This window comes from Pararge aegeria, unplaced genomic scaffold (genome assembly GCF_905163445.1).
Source record: "Pararge aegeria unplaced genomic scaffold, ilParAegt1.1, whole genome shotgun sequence".
Classification (NCBI taxonomy): domain Eukaryota; kingdom Metazoa; phylum Arthropoda; class Insecta; order Lepidoptera; family Nymphalidae; genus Pararge; species Pararge aegeria.
Window position 1 is genome coordinate 153,883 of NW_024396996.1, and position 23,374 is coordinate 177,256.

The window sequence follows — 23,374 nt, forward strand, 5'->3', positions numbered from 1 at the left end:
AAGATCGTTACACGAACCGCTTACCATTATAGTAAACTACTATGCAAACACACATAACATATACGCAATAAGAGAACTTTAAATTGGAGATTTTACCCTACCACACCCGTCTGTCTCATTCTGAAATCTATTCAAAATAATTGCTATTTTTCATTCTCATTCAAATATAAATAATAGTAAATAATATATAATTTTTGACTGAACTGAACCCAAGTGCCCGGCCTGTGGCCGGGCACCCCTCGTATTCATGTTCTAACCTAACCTAACCTAAATCTAGTTTTGACACCTTTAGACTTTAGATTCAAGATTTAATGTGAATATATGCATTAATAAAAACTCATTACTATTTTAATACTAGTTATGCTGCTGTTGATGCACTGATGAAAGCCAGATAGCTAGATCAGTGTTTAGTTAGTCGTAGTTGCCGGTGGGCTGAGGTCTAAAGGAATCCAAACTAGTTTTAAAAGGTTTGGATAGGTTAGGTTAGGTTAGAACATGAATAAGACGGGTGCCCGGCCGCAGGCCGGTCACTTAGGTTCAGTTCCGTTTAAAAAAAAAAAAACAATAATTTAATTTTTTTTTTTTTTTCACTTACACATTAGGCCCGTCGCGCCGCGCCACTACTATATGGGGCGAAGGTGCGAAGTCGACGGCGACGACAAAGTACCGAGTCTAAGGAGACTGATGGCGGCGCCACACAGTGGCGTTATGTCTCTATAAAAGTGGTGGTCTTTTATTATGTTATTTATTAATGGTATTATTTTAATATCATATCAATATTGTACCCCGCACAGGGGGGAGGTACGGGTAGGTAGTGACGAAAAATAACGATACGGGACTCTTACGAGGTCTCGCAATCGGAATGAGTACACTTTAAATATTTTAACGAGGTAAAATTTAAGGGCATTGAGGGTCTGGTGCCAGTGGTGGTTGATTAGATCCACACACTATACTTTTTATAATTATGTGGCGTTATGTCTCTATAAAAGTGGTGGTCTTTTATTATGTTATTTATTAATGGTATTTTTTTAATATCATATCAATATTGTACCCCGCACGGGGGGAGGTAGGGGGGGGTAGGTAGTGACGAAAAATAACGATACGGGACTCTTACGAGGTCTCGTAATCGGAATGAGTTTCTGCGACTACCATTGTCTGTCGCGGGTAACGGGGAATCAGGGTTCGATTCCGGTGAGGGAGCCTGAGAAACTGCTACCACATCCAAGGAAGGCAGCAGGCGCGTAAATTACCCACTCCCTGCACGGGGGGGGAGGTACGGGTAGGTAGTGACGAAAAATAACGATACGGGACTCTTACGAGGGCCCGTCATCGAATAATCAATACACGAACTGCCCACACACTTGTAAATATAGACGCGCAAGATCGTTACACGAACCGCTTACCATTATAGTAAACTACTATGCAAACACACATAACATATACGCAATAAGAGAACTTTAAATTGGAGATTTTACCCTACCACACCCGTCTGTCTCATTCTGAAAACTATTCAAAATAATTGCTATTTTTCATTCTCATTCAAATATAAATAATAGTAAATAATATATAATTTTTGACTGAACTGAACCCAAGTGCCCGGCCTGTGGCCGGGCACCCCTCGTATTCATGTTCTAACCTAACCTAACCTAAATCTAGTTTTGACACCTTTAGACTTTAGATTCAAGATTTAATGTGAATATATGCATTAATAAAAACTCATTACTATTTTAATACTAGTTATGCTGCTGTTGATGCACTGATGAAAGCCAGATAGCTAGATCAGTGTTTAGTTAGTCGTAGTTGCCGGTGGGCTGAGGTCTAAAGGAATCCAAACTAGTTTTAAAAGGTTTGGATAGGTTAGGTTAGGTTAGAACATGAATAAGACGGGTGCCCGGCCGCAGGCCGGTCACTTAGGTTCAGTTCCGTTTAAAAAAAAAAAAACAAAAAACAAAACGTACCAATACAAAGTACTCTTATTCATATTAGAAGATATTGTAAAATAACAATTAATTTAATTTTTTTTTTTTTTTTTCACTTACACATTAGGCCCGTCGCGCCGCGCCACTACTATATGGGGCGAAGGTGCGAAGTCGACGGCGACGACAAAGTACCGAGTCTAAGGAGACTGATGGCGGCGCCACACAGTGGCGTTATGTCTCTATAAAAGTGGTGGTCTTTTATTATGTTATTTATTAATGGTATTATTTTAATATCATATCAATATTGTACCCCGCACAGGGGGGAGGTACGGGTAGGTAGTGACGAAAAATAACGATACGGGACTCTTACGAGGTCTCGCAATCGGAATGAGTACACTTTAAATATTTTAACGAGGTAAAATTTAAGGGCATTGAGGGTCTGGTTCAAGTGGTGGTTGATTAGATCCACACACTATACTTTTTATAATTATGTGGCGTTATGTCTCTATAAAAGTGGTGGTCTTTTATTATGTTATTTATTAATGGTATTTTTTTAATATCATATCAATATTGTACCCCGCACGGGGGGAGGTAGGGGGGGGTAGGTAGTGACGAAAAATAACGATACGGGACTCTTACGAGGTCTCGTAATCGGAATGAGTTTCTGCGACTACCATTGTCTGTCGCGGGTAACGGGGAATCAGGGTTCGATTCCGGTGAGGGAGCCTGAGAAACTGCTACCACATCCAAGGAAGGCAGCAGGCGCGCAAATTACCCACTCCCTGCACGGGGGGGGAGGTACGGGTAGGTAGTGACGAAAAATAACGATACGGGACTCTTACGAGGGCCCGTCATCGAATAATCAATACACGAACTGCCCACACACTTGTAAATATAGACGCGCAAGATCGTTACACGAACCGCTTACCATTATAGTAAACTACTATGCAAACACACATAACATATACGCAATAAGAGAACTTTAAATTGGAGATTTTACCCTACCACACCCGTCTGTCTCATTCTGAAAACTATTCAAAATAATTGCTATTTTTCATTCTCATTCAAATATAAATAATAGTAAATAATATATAATTTTTGACTGAACTGAACCCAAGTGCCCGGCCTGTGGCCGGGCACCCCTCGTATTCATGTTCTAACCTAACCTAACCTAAATCTAGTTTTGACACCTTTAGACTTTAGATTCAAGATTTAATGTGAATATATGCATTAATAAAAACTCATTACTATTTTAATACTAGTTATGCTGCTGTTGATGCACTGATGAAAGCCAGATAGCTAGATCAGTGTTTAGTTAGTCGTAGTTGCCGGTGGGCTGAGGTCTAAAGGAATCCAAACTAGTTTTAAAAGGTTTGGATAGGTTAGGTTAGGTTAGAACATGAATAAGACGGGTGCCCGGCCGCAGGCCGGTCACTTAGGTTCAGTTCCGTTTAAAAAAAAAAAAACAAAAAACAAAACGTACCAATACAAAGTACTCTTATTCATATTAGAAGATATTGTAAAATAACAATTAATTTAATTTTTTTTTTTTTTTTTCACTTACACATTAGGCCCGTCGCGCCGCGCCACTACTATATGGGGCGAAGGTGCGAAGTCGACGGCGACGACAAAGTACCGAGTCTAAGGAGACTGATGGCGGCGCCACACAGTGGCGTTATGTCTCTATAAAAGTGGTGGTCTTTTATTATGTTATTTATTAATGGTATTATTTTAATATCATATCAATATTGTACCCCGCACAGGGGGGAGGTACGGGTAGGTAGTGACGAAAAATAACGATACGGGACTCTTACGAGGTCTCGCAATCGGAATGAGTACACTTTAAATATTTTAACGAGGTAAAATTTAAGGGCATTGAGGGTCTGGTGCCAGTGGTGGTTGATTAGATCCACACACTATACTTTTTATAATTATGTGGCGTTATGTCTCTATAAAAGTGGTGGTCTTTTATTATGTTATTTATTAATGGTATTTTTTTAATATCATATCAATATTGTACCCCGCACGGGGGGAGGTAGGGGGGTAGGTAGTGACGAAAAATAACGATACGGGACTCTTACGAGGTCTCGTAATCGGAATGAGTTTCTGCGACTACCATTGTCTGTCGCGGGTAACGGGGAATCAGGGTTCGATTCCGGTGAGGGAGCCTGAGAAACTGCTACCACATCCAAGGAAGGCAGCAGGCGCGCAAATTACCCACTCCCTGCACGGGGGGGGAGGTACGGGTAGGTAGTGACGAAAAATAACGATACGGGACTCTTACGAGGGCCCGTCATCGAATAATCAATACACGAACTGCCCACACACTTGTAAATATAGACGCGCAAGATCGTTACACGAACCGCTTACCATTATAGTAAACTACTATGCAAACACACATAACATATACGCAATAAGAGAACTTTAAATTGGAGATTTTACCCTACCACACCCGTCTGTCTCATTCTGAAAACTATTCAAAATAATTGCTATTTTTCATTCTCATTCAAATATAAATAATAGTAAATAATATATAATTTTTGACTGAACTGAACCCAAGTGCCCGGCCTGTGGCCGGGCACCCCTCGTATTCATGTTCTAACCTAACCTAACCTAAATCTAGTTTTGACACCTTTAGACTTTAGATTCAAGATTTAATGTGAATATATGCATTAATAAAAACTCATTACTATTTTAATACTAGTTATGCTGCTGTTGATGCACTGATGAAAGCCAGATAGCTAGATCAGTGTTTAGTTAGTCGTAGTTGCCGGTGGGCTGAGGTCTAAAGGAATCCAAACTAGTTTTAAAAGGTTTGGATAGGTTAGGTTAGGTTAGAACATGAATAAGACGGGTGCCCGGCCGCAGGCCGGTCACTTAGGTTCAGTTCCGTTTAAAAAAAAAAAAACAAAAAACAAAACGTACCAATACAAAGTACTCTTATTCATATTAGAAGATATTGTAAAATAACAATTAATTTAATTTTTTTTTTTTTTTTTCACTTACACATTAGGCCCGTCGCGCCGCGCCACTACTATATGGGGCGAAGGTGCGAAGTCGACGGCGACGACAAAGTACCGAGTCTAAGGAGACTGATGGCGGCGCCACACAGTGGCGTTATGTCTCTATAAAGTGGTGGTCTTTTATTATGTTATTTATTAATGGTATTATTTTAATATCATATCAATATTGTACCCCGCACAGGGGGGAGGTACGGGTAGGTAGTGACGAAAAATAACGATACGGGACTCTTACGAGGTCTCGCAATCGGAATGAGTACACTTTAAATATTTTAACGAGGTAAAATTTAAGGGCATTGAGGGTCTGGTGCCAGTGGTGGTTGATTAGATCCACACACTATACTTTTTATAATTATGTGGCGTTATGTCTCTATAAAAGTGGTGGTCTTTTATTATGTTATTTATTAATGGTATTTTTTTAATATCATATCAATATTGTACCCCGCACGGGGGGAGGTAGGGGGGGGTAGGTAGTGACGAAAAATAACGATACGGGACTCTTACGAGGTCTCGTAATCGGAATGAGTTTCTGCGACTACCATTGTCTGTCGCGGGTAACGGGGAATCAGGGTTCGATTCCGGTGAGGGAGCCTGAGAAACTGCTACCACATCCAAGGAAGGCAGCAGGCGCGCAAATTACCCACTCCCTGCACGGGGGGGGAGGTACGGGTAGGTAGTGACGAAAAATAACGATACGGGACTCTTACGAGGGCCCGTCATCGAATAATCAATACACGAACTGCCCACACACTTGTAAATATAGACGCGCAAGATCGTTACACGAACCGCTTACCATTATAGTAAACTACTATGCAAACACACATAACATATACGCAATAAGAGAACTTTAAATTGGAGATTTTACCCTACCACACCCGTCTGTCTCATTCTGAAAACTATTCAAAATAATTGCTATTTTTCATTCTCATTCAAATATAAATAATAGTAAATAATATATAATTTTTGACTGAACTGAACCCAAGTGCCCGGCCTGTGGCCGGGCACCCCTCGTATTCATGTTCTAACCTAACCTAACCTAAATCTAGTTTTGACACCTTTAGACTTTAGATTCAAGATTTAATGTGAATATATGCATTAATAAAAACTCATTACTATTTTAATACTAGTTATGCTGCTGTTGATGCACTGATGAAAGCCAGATAGCTAGATCAGTGTTTAGTTAGTCGTAGTTGCCGGTGGGCTGAGGTCTAAAGGAATCCAAACTAGTTTTAAAAGGTTTGGATAGGTTAGGTTAGGTTAGAACATGAATAAGACGGGTGCCCGGCCGCAGGCCGGTCACTTAGGTTCAGTTCCGTTTAAAAAAAAAAAAACAAAAAACAAAACGTACCAATACAAAGTACTCTTATTCATATTAGAAGATATTGTAAAATAACAATTAATTTAATTTTTTTTTTTTTTTTTCACTTACACATTAGGCCCGTCGCGCCGCGCCACTACTATATGGGGCGAAGGTGCGAAGTCGACGGCGACGACAAAGTACCGAGTCTAAGGAGACTGATGGCGGCGCCACACAGTGGCGTTATGTCTCTATAAAAGTGGTGGTCTTTTATTATGTTATTTATTAATGGTATTATTTTAATATCATATCAATATTGTACCCCGCACAGGGGGGAGGTACGGGTAGGTAGTGACGAAAAATAACGATACGGGACTCTTACGAGGTCTCGCAATCGGAATGAGTACACTTTAAATATTTTAACGAGGTAAAATTTAAGGGCATTGAGGGTCTGGTGCCAGTGGTGGTTGATTAGATCCACACACTATACTTTTTATAATTATGTGGCGTTATGTCTCTATAAAAGTGGTGGTCTTTTATTATGTTATTTATTAATGGTATTTTTTTAATATCATATCAATATTGTACCCCGCACGGGGGGAGGTAGGGGGGTAGGTAGTGACGAAAAATAACGATACGGGACTCTTACGAGGTCTCGTAATCGGAATGAGTTTCTGCGACTACCATTGTCTGTCGCGGGTAACGGGGAATCAGGGTTCGATTCCGGTGAGGGAGCCTGAGAAACTGCTACCACATCCAAGGAAGGCAGCAGGCGCGTAAATTACCCACTCCCTGCACGGGGGGGGAGGTACGGGTAGGTAGTGACGAAAAATAACGATACGGGACTCTTACGAGGGCCCGTCATCGAATAATCAATACACGAACTGCCCACACACTTGTAAATATAGACGCGCAAGATCGTTACACGAACCGCTTACCATTATAGTAAACTACTATGCAAACACACATAACATATACGCAATAAGAGAACTTTAAATTGGAGATTTTACCCTACCACACCCGTCTGTCTCATTCTGAAAACTATTCAAAATAATTGCTATTTTTCATTCTCATTCAAATATAAATAATAGTAAATAATATATAATTTTTGACTGAACTGAACCCAAGTGCCCGGCCTGTGGCCGGGCACCCCTCGTATTCATGTTCTAACCTAACCTAACCTAAATCTAGTTTTGACACCTTTAGACTTTAGATTCAAGATTTAATGTGAATATATGCATTAATAAAAACTCATTACTATTTTAATACTAGTTATGCTGCTGTTGATGCACTGATGAAAGCCAGATAGCTAGATCAGTGTTTAGTTAGTCGTAGTTGCCGGTGGGCTGAGGTCTAAAGGAATCCAAACTAGTTTTAAAAGGTTTGGATAGGTTAGGTTAGGTTAGAACATGAATAAGACGGGTGCCCGGCCGCAGGCCGGTCACTTAGGTTCAGTTCCGTTTAAAAAAAAAAAAACAAAAAACAAAACGTACCAATACAAAGTACTCTTATTCATATTAGAAGATATTGTAAAATAACAATTAATTTAATTTTTTTTTTTTTTTTTCACTTACACATTAGGCCCGTCGCGCCGCGCCACTACTATATGGGGCGAAGGTGCGAAGTCGACGGCGACGACAAAGTACCGAGTCTAAGGAGACTGATGGCGGCGCCACACAGTGGCGTTATGTCTCTATAAAGTGGTGGTCTTTTATTATGTTATTTATTAATGGTATTATTTTAATATCATATCAATATTGTACCCCGCACAGGGGGGAGGTACGGGTAGGTAGTGACGAAAAATAACGATACGGGACTCTTACGAGGTCTCGCAATCGGAATGAGTACACTTTAAATATTTTAACGAGGTAAAATTTAAGGGCATTGAGGGTCTGGTGCCAGTGGTGGTTGATTAGATCCACACACTATACTTTTTATAATTATGTGGCGTTATGTCTCTATAAAAGTGGTGGTCTTTTATTATGTTATTTATTAATGGTATTTTTTTAATATCATATCAATATTGTACCCCGCACGGGGGGAGGTAGGGGGGGGTAGGTAGTGACGAAAAATAACGATACGGGACTCTTACGAGGTCTCGTAATCGGAATGAGTTTCTGCGACTACCATTGTCTGTCGCGGGTAACGGGGAATCAGGGTTCGATTCCGGTGAGGGAGCCTGAGAAACTGCTACCACATCCAAGGAAGGCAGCAGGCGCGCAAATTACCCACTCCCTGCACGGGGGGGGAGGTACGGGTAGGTAGTGACGAAAAATAACGATACGGGACTCTTACGAGGGCCCGTCATCGAATAATCAATACACGAACTGCCCACACACTTGTAAATATAGACGCGCAAGATCGTTACACGAACCGCTTACCATTATAGTAAACTACTATGCAAACACACATAACATATACGCAATAAGAGAACTTTAAATTGGAGATTTTACCCTACCACACCCGTCTGTCTCATTCTGAAAACTATTCAAAATAATTGCTATTTTTCATTCTCATTCAAATATAAATAATAGTAAATAATATATAATTTTTGACTGAACTGAACCCAAGTGCCCGGCCTGTGGCCGGGCACCCCTCGTATTCATGTTCTAACCTAACCTAACCTAAATCTAGTTTTGACACCTTTAGACTTTAGATTCAAGATTTAATGTGAATATATGCATTAATAAAAACTCATTACTATTTTAATACTAGTTATGCTGCTGTTGATGCACTGATGAAAGCCAGATAGCTAGATCAGTGTTTAGTTAGTCGTAGTTGCCGGTGGGCTGAGGTCTAAAGGAATCCAAACTAGTTTTAAAAGGTTTGGATAGGTTAGGTTAGGTTAGAACATGAATAAGACGGGTGCCCGGCCGCAGGCCGGTCACTTAGGTTCAGTTCCGTTTAAAAAAAAAAAAACAAAAAACAAAACGTACCAATACAAAGTACTCTTATTCATATTAGAAGATATTGTAAAATAACAATTAATTTATTTTTTTTTTTTTTTTTTCACTTACACATTAGGCCCGTCGCGCCGCGCCACTACTATATGGGGCGAAGGTGCGAAGTCGACGGCGACGACAAAGTACCGAGTCTAAGGAGACTGATGGCGGCGCCACACAGTGGCGTTATGTCTCTATAAAAGTGGTGGTCTTTTATTATGTTATTTATTAATGGTATTATTTTAATATCATATCAATATTGTACCCCGCACAGGGGGGAGGTACGGGTAGGTAGTGACGAAAAATAACGATACGGGACTCTTACGAGGTCTCGCAATCGGAATGAGTACACTTTAAATATTTTAACGAGGTAAAATTTAAGGGCATTGAGGGTCTGGTGCCAGTGGTGGTTGATTAGATCCACACACTATACTTTTTATAATTATGTGGCGTTATGTCTCTATAAAAGTGGTGGTCTTTTATTATGTTATTTATTAATGGTATTTTTTTAATATCATATCAATATTGTACCCCTCGTATTCATGTTCTAACCTAACCTAACCTAAATCTAGTTTTGACACCTTTAGACTTTAGATTCAAGATTTAATGTGAATATATGCATTAATAAAAACTCATTACTATTTTAATACTAGTTATGCTGCTGTTGATGCACTGATGAAAGCCAGATAGCTAGATCAGTGTTTAGTTAGTCGTAGTTGCCGGTGGGCTGAGGTCTAAAGGAATCCAAACTAGTTTTAAAAGGTTTGGATAGGTTAGGTTAGGTTAGAACATGAATAAGACGGGTGCCCGGCCGCAGGCCGGTCACTTAGGTTCAGTTCCGTTTAAAAAAAAAAAAACAAAAAACAAAACGTACCAATACAAAGTACTCTTATTCATATTAGAAGATATTGTAAAATAACAATTAATTTAATTTTTTTTTTTTTTTTTCACTTACACATTAGGCCCGTCGCGCCGCGCCACTACTATATGGGGCGAAGGTGCGAAGTCGACGGCGACGACAAAGTACCGAGTCTAAGGAGACTGATGGCGGCGCCACACAGTGGCGTTATGTCTCTATAAAAGTGGTGGTCTTTTATTATGTTATTTATTAATGGTATTATTTTAATATCATATCAATATTGTACCCCGCACAGGGGGGAGGTACGGGTAGGTAGTGACGAAAAATAACGATACGGGACTCTTACGAGGTCTCGCAATCGGAATGAGTACACTTTAAATATTTTAACGAGGTAAAATTTAAGGGCATTGAGGGTCTGGTGCCAGTGGTGGTTGATTAGATCCACACACTATACTTTTTATAATTATGTGGCGTTATGTCTCTATAAAAGTGGTGGTCTTTTATTATGTTATTTATTAATGGTATTTTTTTAATATCATATCAATATTGTACCCCGCACGGGGGGAGGTAGGGGGGTAGGTAGTGACGAAAAATAACGATACGGGACTCTTACGAGGTCTCGTAATCGGAATGAGTTTCTGCGACTACCATTGTCTGTCGCGGGTAACGGGGAATCAGGGTTCGATTCCGGTGAGGGAGCCTGAGAAACTGCTACCACATCCAAGGAAGGCAGCAGGCGCGTAAATTACCCACTCCCTGCACGGGGGGGGAGGTACGGGTAGGTAGTGACGAAAAATAACGATACGGGACTCTTACGAGGGCCCGTCATCGAATAATCAATACACGAACTGCCCACACACTTGTAAATATAGACGCGCAAGATCGTTACACGAACCGCTTACCATTATAGTAAACTACTATGCAAACACACATAACATATACGCAATAAGAGAACTTTAAATTGGAGATTTTACCCTACCACACCCGTCTGTCTCATTCTGAAAACTATTCAAAATAATTGCTATTTTTCATTCTCATTCAAATATAAATAATAGTAAATAATATATAATATATAATGTGGTCTTTTATTATGTTATTTATTAATGGTATTTTTTTAATATCATATCAATATTGTACCCCGCACGGGGGGAGGTAGGGGGGGGTAGGTAGTGACGAAAAATAACGATACGGGACTCTTACGAGGTCTCGTAATCGGAATGAGTTTCTGCGACTACCATTGTCTGTCGCGGGTAACGGGGAATCAGGGTTCGATTCCGGTGAGGGAGCCTGAGAAACTGCTACCACATCCAAGGAAGGCAGCAGGCGCGCAAATTACCCACTCCCTGCACGGGGGGGGAGGTACGGGTAGGTAGTGACGAAAAATAACGATACGGGACTCTTACGAGGGCCCGTCATCGAATAATCAATACACGAACTGCCCACACACTTGTAAATATAGACGCGCAAGATCGTTACACGAACCGCTTACCATTATAGTAAACTACTATGCAAACACACATAACATATACGCAATAAGAGAACTTTAAATTGGAGATTTTACCCTACCACACCCGTCTGTCTCATTCTGAAAACTATTCAAAATAATTGCTATTTTTCATTCTCATTCAAATATAAATAATAGTAAATAATATATAATTTTTGACTGAACTGAACCCAAGTGCCCGGCCTGTGGCCGGGCACCCCTCGTATTCATGTTCTAACCTAACCTAACCTAAATCTAGTTTTGACACCTTTAGACTTTAGATTCAAGATTTAATGTGAATATATGCATTAATAAAAACTGATGAAAGCCAGATAGCTAGATCAGTGTTTAGTTAGTCGTAGTTGCCGGTGGGCTGAGGTCTAAAGGAATCCAAACTAGTTTTAAAAGGTTTGGATAGGTTAGGTTAGGTTAGAACATGAATAAGACGGGTGCCCGGCCGCAGGCCGGTCACTTAGGTTCAGTTCCGTTTAAAAAAAAAAAAACAAAAAACAAAACGTACCAATACAAAGTACTCTTATTCATATTAGAAGATATTGTAAAATAACAATTAATTTAATTTTTTTTTTTTTTTTTCACTTACACATTAGGCCCGTCGCGCCGCGCCACTACTATATGGGGCGAAGGTGCGAAGTCGACGGCGACGACAAAGTACCGAGTCTAAGGAGACTGATGGCGGCGCCACACAGTGGCGTTATGTCTCTATAAAAGTGGTGGTCTTTTATTATGTTATTTATTAATGGTATTTTTTTAATATCATATCAATATTGTACCCCGCACGGGGGGAGGTAGGGGGGTAGGTAGTGACGAAAAATAACGATACGGGACTCTTACGAGGTCTCGTAATCGGAATGAGTTTCTGCGACTACCATTGTCTGTCGCGGGTAACGGGGAATCAGGGTTCGATTCCGGTGAGGGAGCCTGAGAAACTGCTACCACATCCAAGGAAGGCAGCAGGCGCGCAAATTACCCACTCCCTGCACGGGGGGGGAGGTACGGGTAGGTAGTGATGAAAAATAACGATACGGGACTCTTACGAGGTCCCGTCATCGAATAATCAATACACGAACTGCCCACACACTTGTAAATATAGACGCGCAAGATCGTTACACGAACCGCTTACCATTATAGTAAACTACTATGCAAACACACATAACATATACGCAATAAGAGAACTTTAAATTGGAGATTTTACCCTACCACACCCGTCTGTCTCATTCTGAAAACTATTCAAAATAATTGCTATTTTTCATTCTCATTCAAATATAAATAATAGTAAATAATATATAATTTTTGACTGAACTGAACCCAAGTGCCCGGCCTGTGGCCGGGCACCCCTCGTATTCATGTTCTAACCTAACCTAACCTAAATCTAGTTTTGACACCTTTAGACTTTAGATTCAAGATTTAATGTGAATATATGCATTAATAAAAACTCATTACTATTTTAATACTAGTTATGCTGCTGTTGATGCACTGATGAAAGCCAGATAGCTAGATCAGTGTTTAGTTAGTCGTAGTTGCCGGTGGGCTGAGGTCTAAAGGAATCCAAACTAGTTTTAAAAGGTTTGGATAGGTTAGGTTAGGTTAGAACATGAATAAGACGGGTGCCCGGCCGCAGGCCGGTCACTTAGGTTCAGTTCCGTTTAAAAAAAAAAAACAAAAAACAAAACGTACCAATACAAAGTACTCTTATTCATATTAGAAGATATTGTAAAATAACAATTAATTTAATTTTTTTTTTTTTTTTTCACTTACACATTAGGCCCGTCGCGCCGCGCCACTACTATATGGGGCGAAGGTGCGAAGTCGACGGCGACGACAAAGTACCGAGTCTAAGGAGACTGATGGCGGCGCCACACAGTGGCGTTATGTCTCTATAAAAGTGGTGGTCTTTTATTATGTTATTTATTAATGGTATTATTTTAATATCATATTAATATTGTACCCCGCACAGGGGGGAGGTACGGGTAGGTAGTGACGAAAAATAACGATACGGGACTCTTACGAGGTCTCGCAATCGGAATGAGTACACTTTAAATATTTTAACGAGGTAAAATTAAAGGGCATTGAGGGTCTGGTGCCAGTGGTGGTTGATTAGATCCACACACTATACTTTTTATAATTATGTGGCGTTATGTCTCTATAAAAGTGGTGGTCTTTTATTATGTTATTTATTAATGGTATTTTTTTAATATCATATCAATATTGTACCCCGCACGGGGGGAGGTAGGGGGGGGTAGGTAGTGACGAAAAATAACGATACGGGACTCTTACGAGGTCCCGTCATCGAATAATCAATACACGAACTGCCCACACACTTGTAAATATAGACGCGCAAGATCGTTACACGAACCGCTTACCATTATAGTAAACTACTATGCAAACACACATAACATATACGCAATAAGAGAACTTTAAATTGGAGATTTTACCCTACCACACCCGTCTGTCTCATTCTGAAAACTATTCAAAATAATTGCTATTTTTCATTCTCATTCAAATATAAATAATAGTAAATAATATATAATTTTTGACTGAACTGAACCCAAGTGCCCGGCCTGTGGCCGGGCACCCCTCGTATTCATGTTCTAACCTAACCTAACCTAAATCTAGTTTTGACACCTTTAGACTTTAGATTCAAGATTTAATGTGAATATATGCATTAATAAAAACTGATGAAAGCCAGATAGCTAGATCAGTGTTTAGTTAGTCGTAGTTGCCGGTGGGCTGAGGTCTAAAGGAATCCAAACTAGTTTTAAAAGGTTTGGATAGGTTAGGTTAGGTTAGAACATGAATAAGACGGGTGCCCGGCCGCAGGCCGGTCACTTAGGTTCAGTTCCGTTTAAAAAAAAAAAACAAAAAACAAAACGTACCAATACAAAGTACTCTTATTCATATTAGAAGATATTGTAAAATAACAATTAATTTAATTTTTTTTTTTTTTTTTCACTTACACATTAGGCCCGTCGCGCCGCGCCACTACTATATGGGGCGAAGGTGCGAAGTCGACGGCGACGACAAAGTACCGAGTCTAAGGAGACTGATGGCGGCGCCACACAGTGGCGTTATGTCTCTATAAAAGTGGTGGTCTTTTATTATGTTATTTATTAATGGTATTATTTTAATATCATATTAATATTGTACCCCGCACAGGGGGGAGGTACGGGTAGGTAGTGACGAAAAATAACGATACGGGACTCTTACGAGGTCTCGCAATCGGAATGAGTACACTTTAAATATTTTAACGAGGTAAAATTAAAGGGCATTGAGGGTCTGGTGCCAGTGGTGGTTGATTAGATCCACACACTATACTTTTTATAATTGTGTGGCGTTATGTCTCTATAAAAGTGGTGGTCTTTTATTATGTTATTTATTAATGGTATTTTTTTAATATCATATCAATATTGTACCCCGCACGGGGGGAGGTAGGGGGGGGTAGGTAGTGACGAAAAATAACGATACGGGACTCTTACGAGGTCTCGTAATCGGAATGAGTTTCTGCGACTACCATTGTCTGTCGCGGGTAACGGGGAATCAGGGTTCGATTCCGGTGAGGGAGCCTGAGAAACTGCTACCACATCCAAGGAAGGCAGCAGGCGCGCAAATTACCCACTCCCTGCACGGGGGGGGAGGTACGGGTAGGTAGTGACGAAAAATAACGATACGGGACTCTTACGAGGTCCCGTCATCGAATAATCAATACACGAACTGCCCACACACTTGTAAATATAGACGCGCAAGATCGTTACACGAACCGCTTACCATTATAGTAAACTACTATGCAAACACACATAACATATACGCAATAAGAGAACTTTAAATTGGAGATTTTACCCTACCACACCCGTCTGTCTCATTCTGAAAACTATTCAAAATAATTGCTATTTTTCATTCTCATTCAAATATAAATAATAGTAAATAATATATAATTTTTGACTGAACTGAACCCAAGTGCCCGGCCTGTGGCCGGGCACCCCTCGTATTCATGTTCTAACCTAACCTAACCTAAATCTAGTTTTGACACCTTTAGACTTTAGATTCAAGATTTAATGTGAATATATGCATTAATAAAAACTGATGAAAGCCAGATAGCTAGATCAGTGTTTAGTTAGTCGTAGTTGCCGGTGGGCTGAGGTCTAAAGGAATCCAAACTAGTTTTAAAAGGTTTGGATAGGTTAGGTTAGGTTAGAACATGAATAAGACGGGTGCCCGGCCGCAGGCCGGTCACTTAGGTTCAGTTCCGTTTAAAAAAAAAAAAACAAAAAACAAAACGTACCAATACAAAGTACTCTTATTCATATTAGAAGATATTGTAAAATAACAATTAATTTAATTTTTTTTTTTTTTTTTCACTTACACATTAGGCCCGTCGCGCCGCGCCACTACTATATGGGGCGAAGGTGCGAAGTCGACGGCGACGACAAAGTACCGAGTCTAAGGAGACTGATGGCGGCGCCACACAGTGGCGTTATGTCTCTATAAAAGTGGTGGTCTTTTATTATGTTATTTATTAATGGTATTATTTTAATATCATATCAATATTGTACCCCGCACAGGGGGGAGGTACGGGTAGGTAGTGACGAAAAATAACGATACGGGACTCTTACGAGGTCTCGCAATCGGAATGAGTACACTTTAAATATTTTAACGAGGTAAAATTTAAGGGCATTGAGGGTCTGGTGCCAGTGGTGGTTGATTAGATCCACACACTATACTTTTTATAATTATGTGGCGTTATGTCTCTATAAAAGTGGTGGTCTTTTATTATGTTATTTATTAATGGTATTTTTTTAATATCATATCAATATTGTACCCCGCACGGGGGGAGGTAGGGGGGGTAGGTAGTGACGAAAAATAACGATACGGGACTCTTACGAGGTCTCGTAATCGGAATGAGTTTCTGCGACTACCATTGTCTGTCGCGGGTAACGGGGAATCAGGGTTCGATTCCGGTGAGGGAGCCTGAGAAACTGCTACCACATCCAAGGAAGGCAGCAGGCGCGCAAATTACCCACTCCCTGCACGGGGGGGAGGTACGGGTAGGTAGTGACGAAAAATAACGATACGGGACTCTTACGAGGTCCCGTCATCGAATAATCAATACACGAACTGCCCACACACTTGTAAATATAGACGCGCAAGATCGTTACACGAACCGCTTACCATTATAGTAAACTACTATGCAAACACACATAACATATACGCAATAAGAGAACTTTAAATTGGAGATTTTACCCAACCACACCCGTCTGTCTCATTCTGAAAACTATTCAAAATAATTGCTATTTTTCATTCTCATTCAAATATAAATAATAGTAAATAATATATAATTTTTGACTGAACTGAACCCAAGTGCCCGGCCTGTGGCCGGGCACCCCTCGTATTCATGTTCTAACCTAACCTAACCTAAATCTAGTTTTGACACCTTTAGACTTTAGATTCAAGATTTAATGTGAATATATGCATTAATAAAAACTCATTACTATTTTAATACTAGTTATGCTGCTGTTGATGCACTGATGAAAGCCAGATAGCTAGATCAGTGTTTAGTTAGTCGTAGTTGCCGGTGGGCTGAGGTCTAAAGGAATCCAAACTAAAAGGTTTGGATAGGTTAGGTTAGGTTAGAACATGAATAAGACGGGTGCCCGGCCGCAGGCCGGTCACTTAGGTTCAGTTCCGTTTAAAAAAAAAAAAACAATAATTTAATTTTTTTTTTTTTTTTTCACTTACACATTAGGCCCGTCGCGCCGCGCCACTACTATATGGGGCGAAGGTGCGAAGTCGACGGCGACGACAAAGTACCGAGTCTAAGGAGACTGATGGCGGCGCCACACAGTGGCGTTATGTCTCTATAAAAGTGGTGGTCTTTTATTATGTTATTTATTAATGGTATTATTTTAATATCATATCAATATTGTACCCCGCACAGGGGGGAGGTACGGGTAGGTAGTGACGAAAAATAACGATACGGGACTCTTACGAGGTCTCGCAATCGGAATGAGTACACTTTAAATATTTTAACGAGGTAAAATTTAAGGGCATTGAGGGTCTGGTGCCAGTGGTGGTTGATTAGATCCACACACTATACTTTTTATAATTATGTGGCGTTATGTCTCTATAAAAGTGGTGGTCTTTTATTATGTTATTTATTAATGGTATTTTTTTAATATCATATCAATATTGTACCCCGCACGGGGGGAGGGAGGGGGGGGTAGGTAGTGACGAAAAATAACGATACGGGACTCTTACGAGGTCTCGTAATCGGAATGAGTTTCTGCGACTACCATTGTCTGTCGCGGGTAACGGGGAATCAGGGTTCGATTCCGGTGAGGGAGCCTGAGAAACTGCTACCACATCCAAGGAAGGCAGCAGGCGCGCAAATTACCCACTCCCTGCACGGGGGGGGAGGTACGGGTAGGTAGTGACGAAAAATAACGATACGGGACTCTTACGAGGGCCCGTCATCGAATAATCAATACACGAACTGCCCACACACTTGTAAATATAGACGCGCAAGATCGTTACACGAACCGCTTACCATTATAGTAAACTACTATGCAAACACACATAACATATACGCAATAAGAGAACTTTAAATTGGAGATTTTACCCTACCACACCCGTCTGTCTCATTCTGAAAACTATTCAAAATAATTGCTATTTTTCATTCTCATTCAAATATAAATAATAGTAAATAATATATAATTTTTGACTGAACTGAACCCAAGTGCCCGGCCTGTGGCCGGGCACCCCTCGTATTCATGTTCTAACCTAACCTAACCTAAATCTAGTTTTGACACCTTTAGACTTTAGATTCAAGATTTAATGTGAATATATGCATTAATAAAAACTCATTACTATTTTAATACTAGTTATGCTGCTGTTGATGCACTGATGAAAGCCAGATAGCTAGATCAGTGTTTAGTTAGTCGTAGTTGCCGGTGGGCTGAGGTCTAAAGGAATCCAAACTAGTTTTAAAAGGTTTGGATAGGTTAGGTTAGGTTAGAACATGAATAAGACGGGTGCCCGGCCGCAGGCCGGTCACTTAGGTTCAGTTCCGTTTAAAAAAAAAAAAACAAAAAACAAAACGTACCAATACAAAGTACTCTTATTCATATTAGAAGATATTGTAAAATAACAATTAATTTAATTTTTTTTTTTTTTTTTCACTTACACATTAGGCCCGTCGCGCCGCGCCACTACTATATGGGGCGAAGGTGCGAAGTCGACGGCGACGACAAAATACCGAGTCTAAGGAGACTGATGGCGGCGCCACACAGTGGCGTTATGTCTCTATAAAAGTGGTGGTCTTTTATTATGTTATTTATTAATGGTATTATTTTAATATCATATCAATATTGTACCCCGCACAGGGGGGAGGTACGGGTAGGTAGTGACGAAAAATAACGATACGGGACTCTTACGAGGTCTCGCAATCGGAATGAGTACACTTTAAATATTTTAACGAGGTAAAATTAAAGGGCATTGAGGGTCTGGTGCCAGTGGTGGTTGATTAGATCCACACACTATACTTTTTATAATTATGTGGCGTTATGTCTCTATAAAAGTGGTGGTCTTTTATTATGTTATTTATTAATGGTATTTTTTTAATATCATATCAATATTGTACCCCGCACGGGGGGAGGTAGGGGGGTAGGTAGTGACGAAAAATAACGATACGGGACTCTTACGAGGTCTCGTAATCGGAATGAGTTTCTGCGACTACCATTGTCTGTCGCGGGTAACGGGGAATCAGGGTTCGATTCCGGTGAGGGAGCCTGAGAAACTGCTACCACATCCAAGGAAGGCAGCAGGCGCGCAAATTACCCACTCCCTGCACGGGGGGGGGAGGTACGGGTAGGTAGTGACGAAAAATAACGATACGGGACTCTTACGAGGTCCCGTCATCGAATAATCAATACACGAACTGCCCACACACTTGTAAATATAGACGCGCAAGATCGTTACACGAACCGCTTACCATTATAGTAAACTACTATGCAAACACACATAACATATACGCAATAAGAGAACTTTAAATTGGAGATTTTACCCTACCACACCCGTCTGTCTCATTCTGAAAACTATTCAAAATAATTGCTATTTTTCATTCTCATTCAAATATAAATAATAGTAAATAATATATAATTTTTGACTGAACTGAACCCAAGTGCCCGGCCTGTGGCCGGGCACCCCTCGTATTCATGTTCTAACCTAACCTAACCTAAATCTAGTTTTGACACCTTTAGACTTTAGATTCAAGATTTAATGTGAATATATGCATTAATAAAAACTCATTACTATTTTAATACTAGTTATGCTGCTGTTGATGCACTGATGAAAGCCAGATAGCTAGATCAGTGTTTAGTTAGTCGTAGTTGCCGGTGGGCTGAGGTCTAAAGGAATCCAAACTAGTTTTAAAAGGTTTGGATAGGTTAGGTTAGGTTAGAACATGAATAAGACGGGTGCCCGGCCGCAGGCCGGTCACTTAGGTTCAGTTCCGTTTAAAAAAAAAAAAACAAAAAACAAAACGTACCAATACAAAGTACTCTTATTCATATTAGAAGATATTGTAAAATAACAATTAATTTAATTTTTTTTTTTTTTTTCACTTACACATTAGGCCCGTCGCGCCGCGCCACTACTATATGGGGCGAAGGTGCGAAGTCGACGGCGACGACAAAGTACCGAGTCTAAGGAGACTGATGGCGGCGCCACACAGTGGCGTTATGTCTCTATAAAAGTGGTGGTCTTTTATTATGTTATTTATTAATGGTATTATTTTAATATCATATCAATATTGTACCCCGCACAGGGGGGAGGTACGGGTAGGTAGTGACGAAAAATAACGATACGGGACTCTTACGAGGTCTCGCAATCGGAATGAGTACACTTTAAATATTTTAACGAGGTAAAATTTAAGGGCATTGAGGGTCTGGTGCCAGTGGTGGTTGATTAGATCCACACACTATACTTTTTATAATTATGTGGCGTTATGTCTCTATAAAAGTGGTGGTCTTTTATTATGTTATTTATTAATGGTATTTTTTTAATATCATATCAATATTGTACCCCGCACGGGGGGAGGTAGGGGGGTAGGTAGTGACGAAAAATAACGATACGGGACTCTTACGAGGTCTCGTAATCGGAATGAGTTTCTGCGACTACCATTGTCTGTCGCGGGTAACGGGGAATCAGGGTTCGATTCCGGTGAGGGAGCCTGAGAAACTGCTACCACATCCAAGGAAGGCAGCAGGCGCGCAAATTACCCACTCCCTGCACGGGGGGGGGAGGTACGGGTAGGTAGTGACGAAAAATAACGATACGGGACTCTTACGAGGTCCCGTCATCGAATAATCAATACACGAACTGCCCACACACTTGTAAATATAGACGCGCAAGATCGTTACACGAACCGCTTACCATTATAGTAAACTACTATGCAAACACACATAACATATACGCAATAAGAGAACTTTAAATTGGAGATTTTACCCTACCACACCCGTCTGTCTCATTCTGAAAACTATTCAAAATAATTGCTATTTTTCATTCTCATTCAAATATAAATAATAGTAAATAATATATAATTTTTGACTGAACTGAACCCAAGTGCCCGGCCTGTGGCCGGGCACCCCTCGTATTCATGTTCTAACCTAACCTAACCTAAATCTAGTTTTGACACCTTTAGACTTTAGATTCAAGATTTAATGTGAATATATGCATTAATAAAAACTCATTACTATTTTAATACTAGTTATGCTGCTGTTGATGCACTGATGAAAGCCAGATAGCTAGATCAGTGTTTAGTTAGTCGTAGTTGCCGGTGGGCTGAGGTCTAAAGGAATCCAAACTAGTTTTAAAAGGTTTGGATAGGTTAGGTTAGGTTAGAACATGAATAAGACGGGTGCCCGGCCGCAGGCCGGTCACTTAGGTTCAGTTCCGTTTAAAAAAAAAAAAACAAAAAACAAAACGTACCAATACAAAGTACTCTTATTCATATTAGAAGATATTGTAAAATAACAATTAATTTAATTTTTTTTTTTTTTTTTCACTTACACATTAGGCCCGTCGCGCCGCGCCACTACTATATGGGGCGAAGGTGCGAAGTCGACGGCGACGACAAAGTACCGAGTCTAAGGAGACTGATGGCGGCGCCACACAGTGGCGTTATGTCTCTATAAAAGTGGTGGTCTTTTATTATGTTATTTATTAATGGTATTATTTTAATATCATATCAATATTGTACCCCGCACAGGGGGGAGGTACGGGTAGGTAGTGACGAAAAATAACGATACGGGACTCTTACGAGGTCTCGCAATCGGAATGAGTACACTTTAAATATTTTAACGAGGTAAAATTAAAGGGCATTGAGGGTCTGGTGCCAGTGGTGGTTGATTAGATCCACACACTATACTTTTTATAATTATGTGGCGTTATGTCTCTATAAAAGTGGTGGTCTTTTATTATGTTATTTATTAATGGTATTTTTTTAATATCATATCAATATTGTACCCCGCACGGGGGGAGGTAGGGGGGGGTAGGTAGTGACGAAAAATAACGATACGGGACTCTTACGAGGTCTCGTAATCGGAATGAGTTTCTGCGACTACCATTGTCTGTCGCGGGTAACGGGGAATCAGGGTTCGATTCCGGTGAGGGAGCCTGAGAAACTGCTACCACATCCAAGGAAGGCAGCAGGTGCGCAAATTACCCACTCCCTGCACGGGGGGGGAGGTACGGGTAGGTAGTGACGAAAAATAACGATACGGGACTCTTACGAGGTCCCGTCATCGAATAATCAATACACGAACTGCCCACACACTTGTAAATATAGACGCGCAAGATCGTTACACGAACCGCTTACCATTATAGTAAACTACTATGCAAACACACATAACATATACGCAATAAGAGAAATTTAAATTGGAGATTTTACCCTACCACACCCGTCTGTCTCATTCTGAAAACTATTCAAAATAATTGCTATTTTTCATTCTCATTCAAATATAAATAATAGTAAATAATATATAATTTTTGACTGAACTGAACCCAAGTGCCCGGCCTGTGGCCGGGCACCCCTCGTATTCATGTTCTAACCTAACCTAACCTAAATCTAGTTTTGACACCTTTAGACTTTAGATTCAAGATTTAATGTGAATATATGCATTAATAAAAACTCATTACTATTTTAATACTAGTTATGCTGCTGTTGATGCACTGATGAAAGCCAGATAGCTAGATCAGTGTTTAGTTAGTCGTAGTTGCCGGTGGGCTGAGGTCTAAAGGAATCCAAACTAGTTTTAAAAGGTTTGGATAGGTTAGGTTAGGTTAGAACATGAATAAGACGGGTGCCCGGCCGCAGGCCGGTCACTTAGGTTCAGTTCCGTTTAAAAAAAAAAAAACAAAAAACAAAACGTACCAATACAAAGTACTCTTATTCATATTAGAAGATATTGTAAAATAACAATTAATTTAATTTTTTTTTTTTTTTTCACTTACACATTAGGCCCGTCGCGCCGCGCCACTACTATATGGGGCGAAGGTGCGAAGTCGACGGCGACGACAAAGTACCGAGTCTAAGGAGACTGATGGCGGCGCCACACAGTGGCGTTATGTCTCTATAAAAGTGGTGGTCTTTTATTATGTTATTTATTAATGGTATTATTTTAATATCATATCAATATTGTACCCCGCACAGGGGGGAGGTACGGGTAGGTAGTGACGAAAAATAACGATACGGGACTCTTACGAGGTCTCGCAATCGGAATGAGTACACTTTAAATATTTTAACGAGGTAAAATTAAAGGGCATTGAGGGTCTGGTGCCAGTG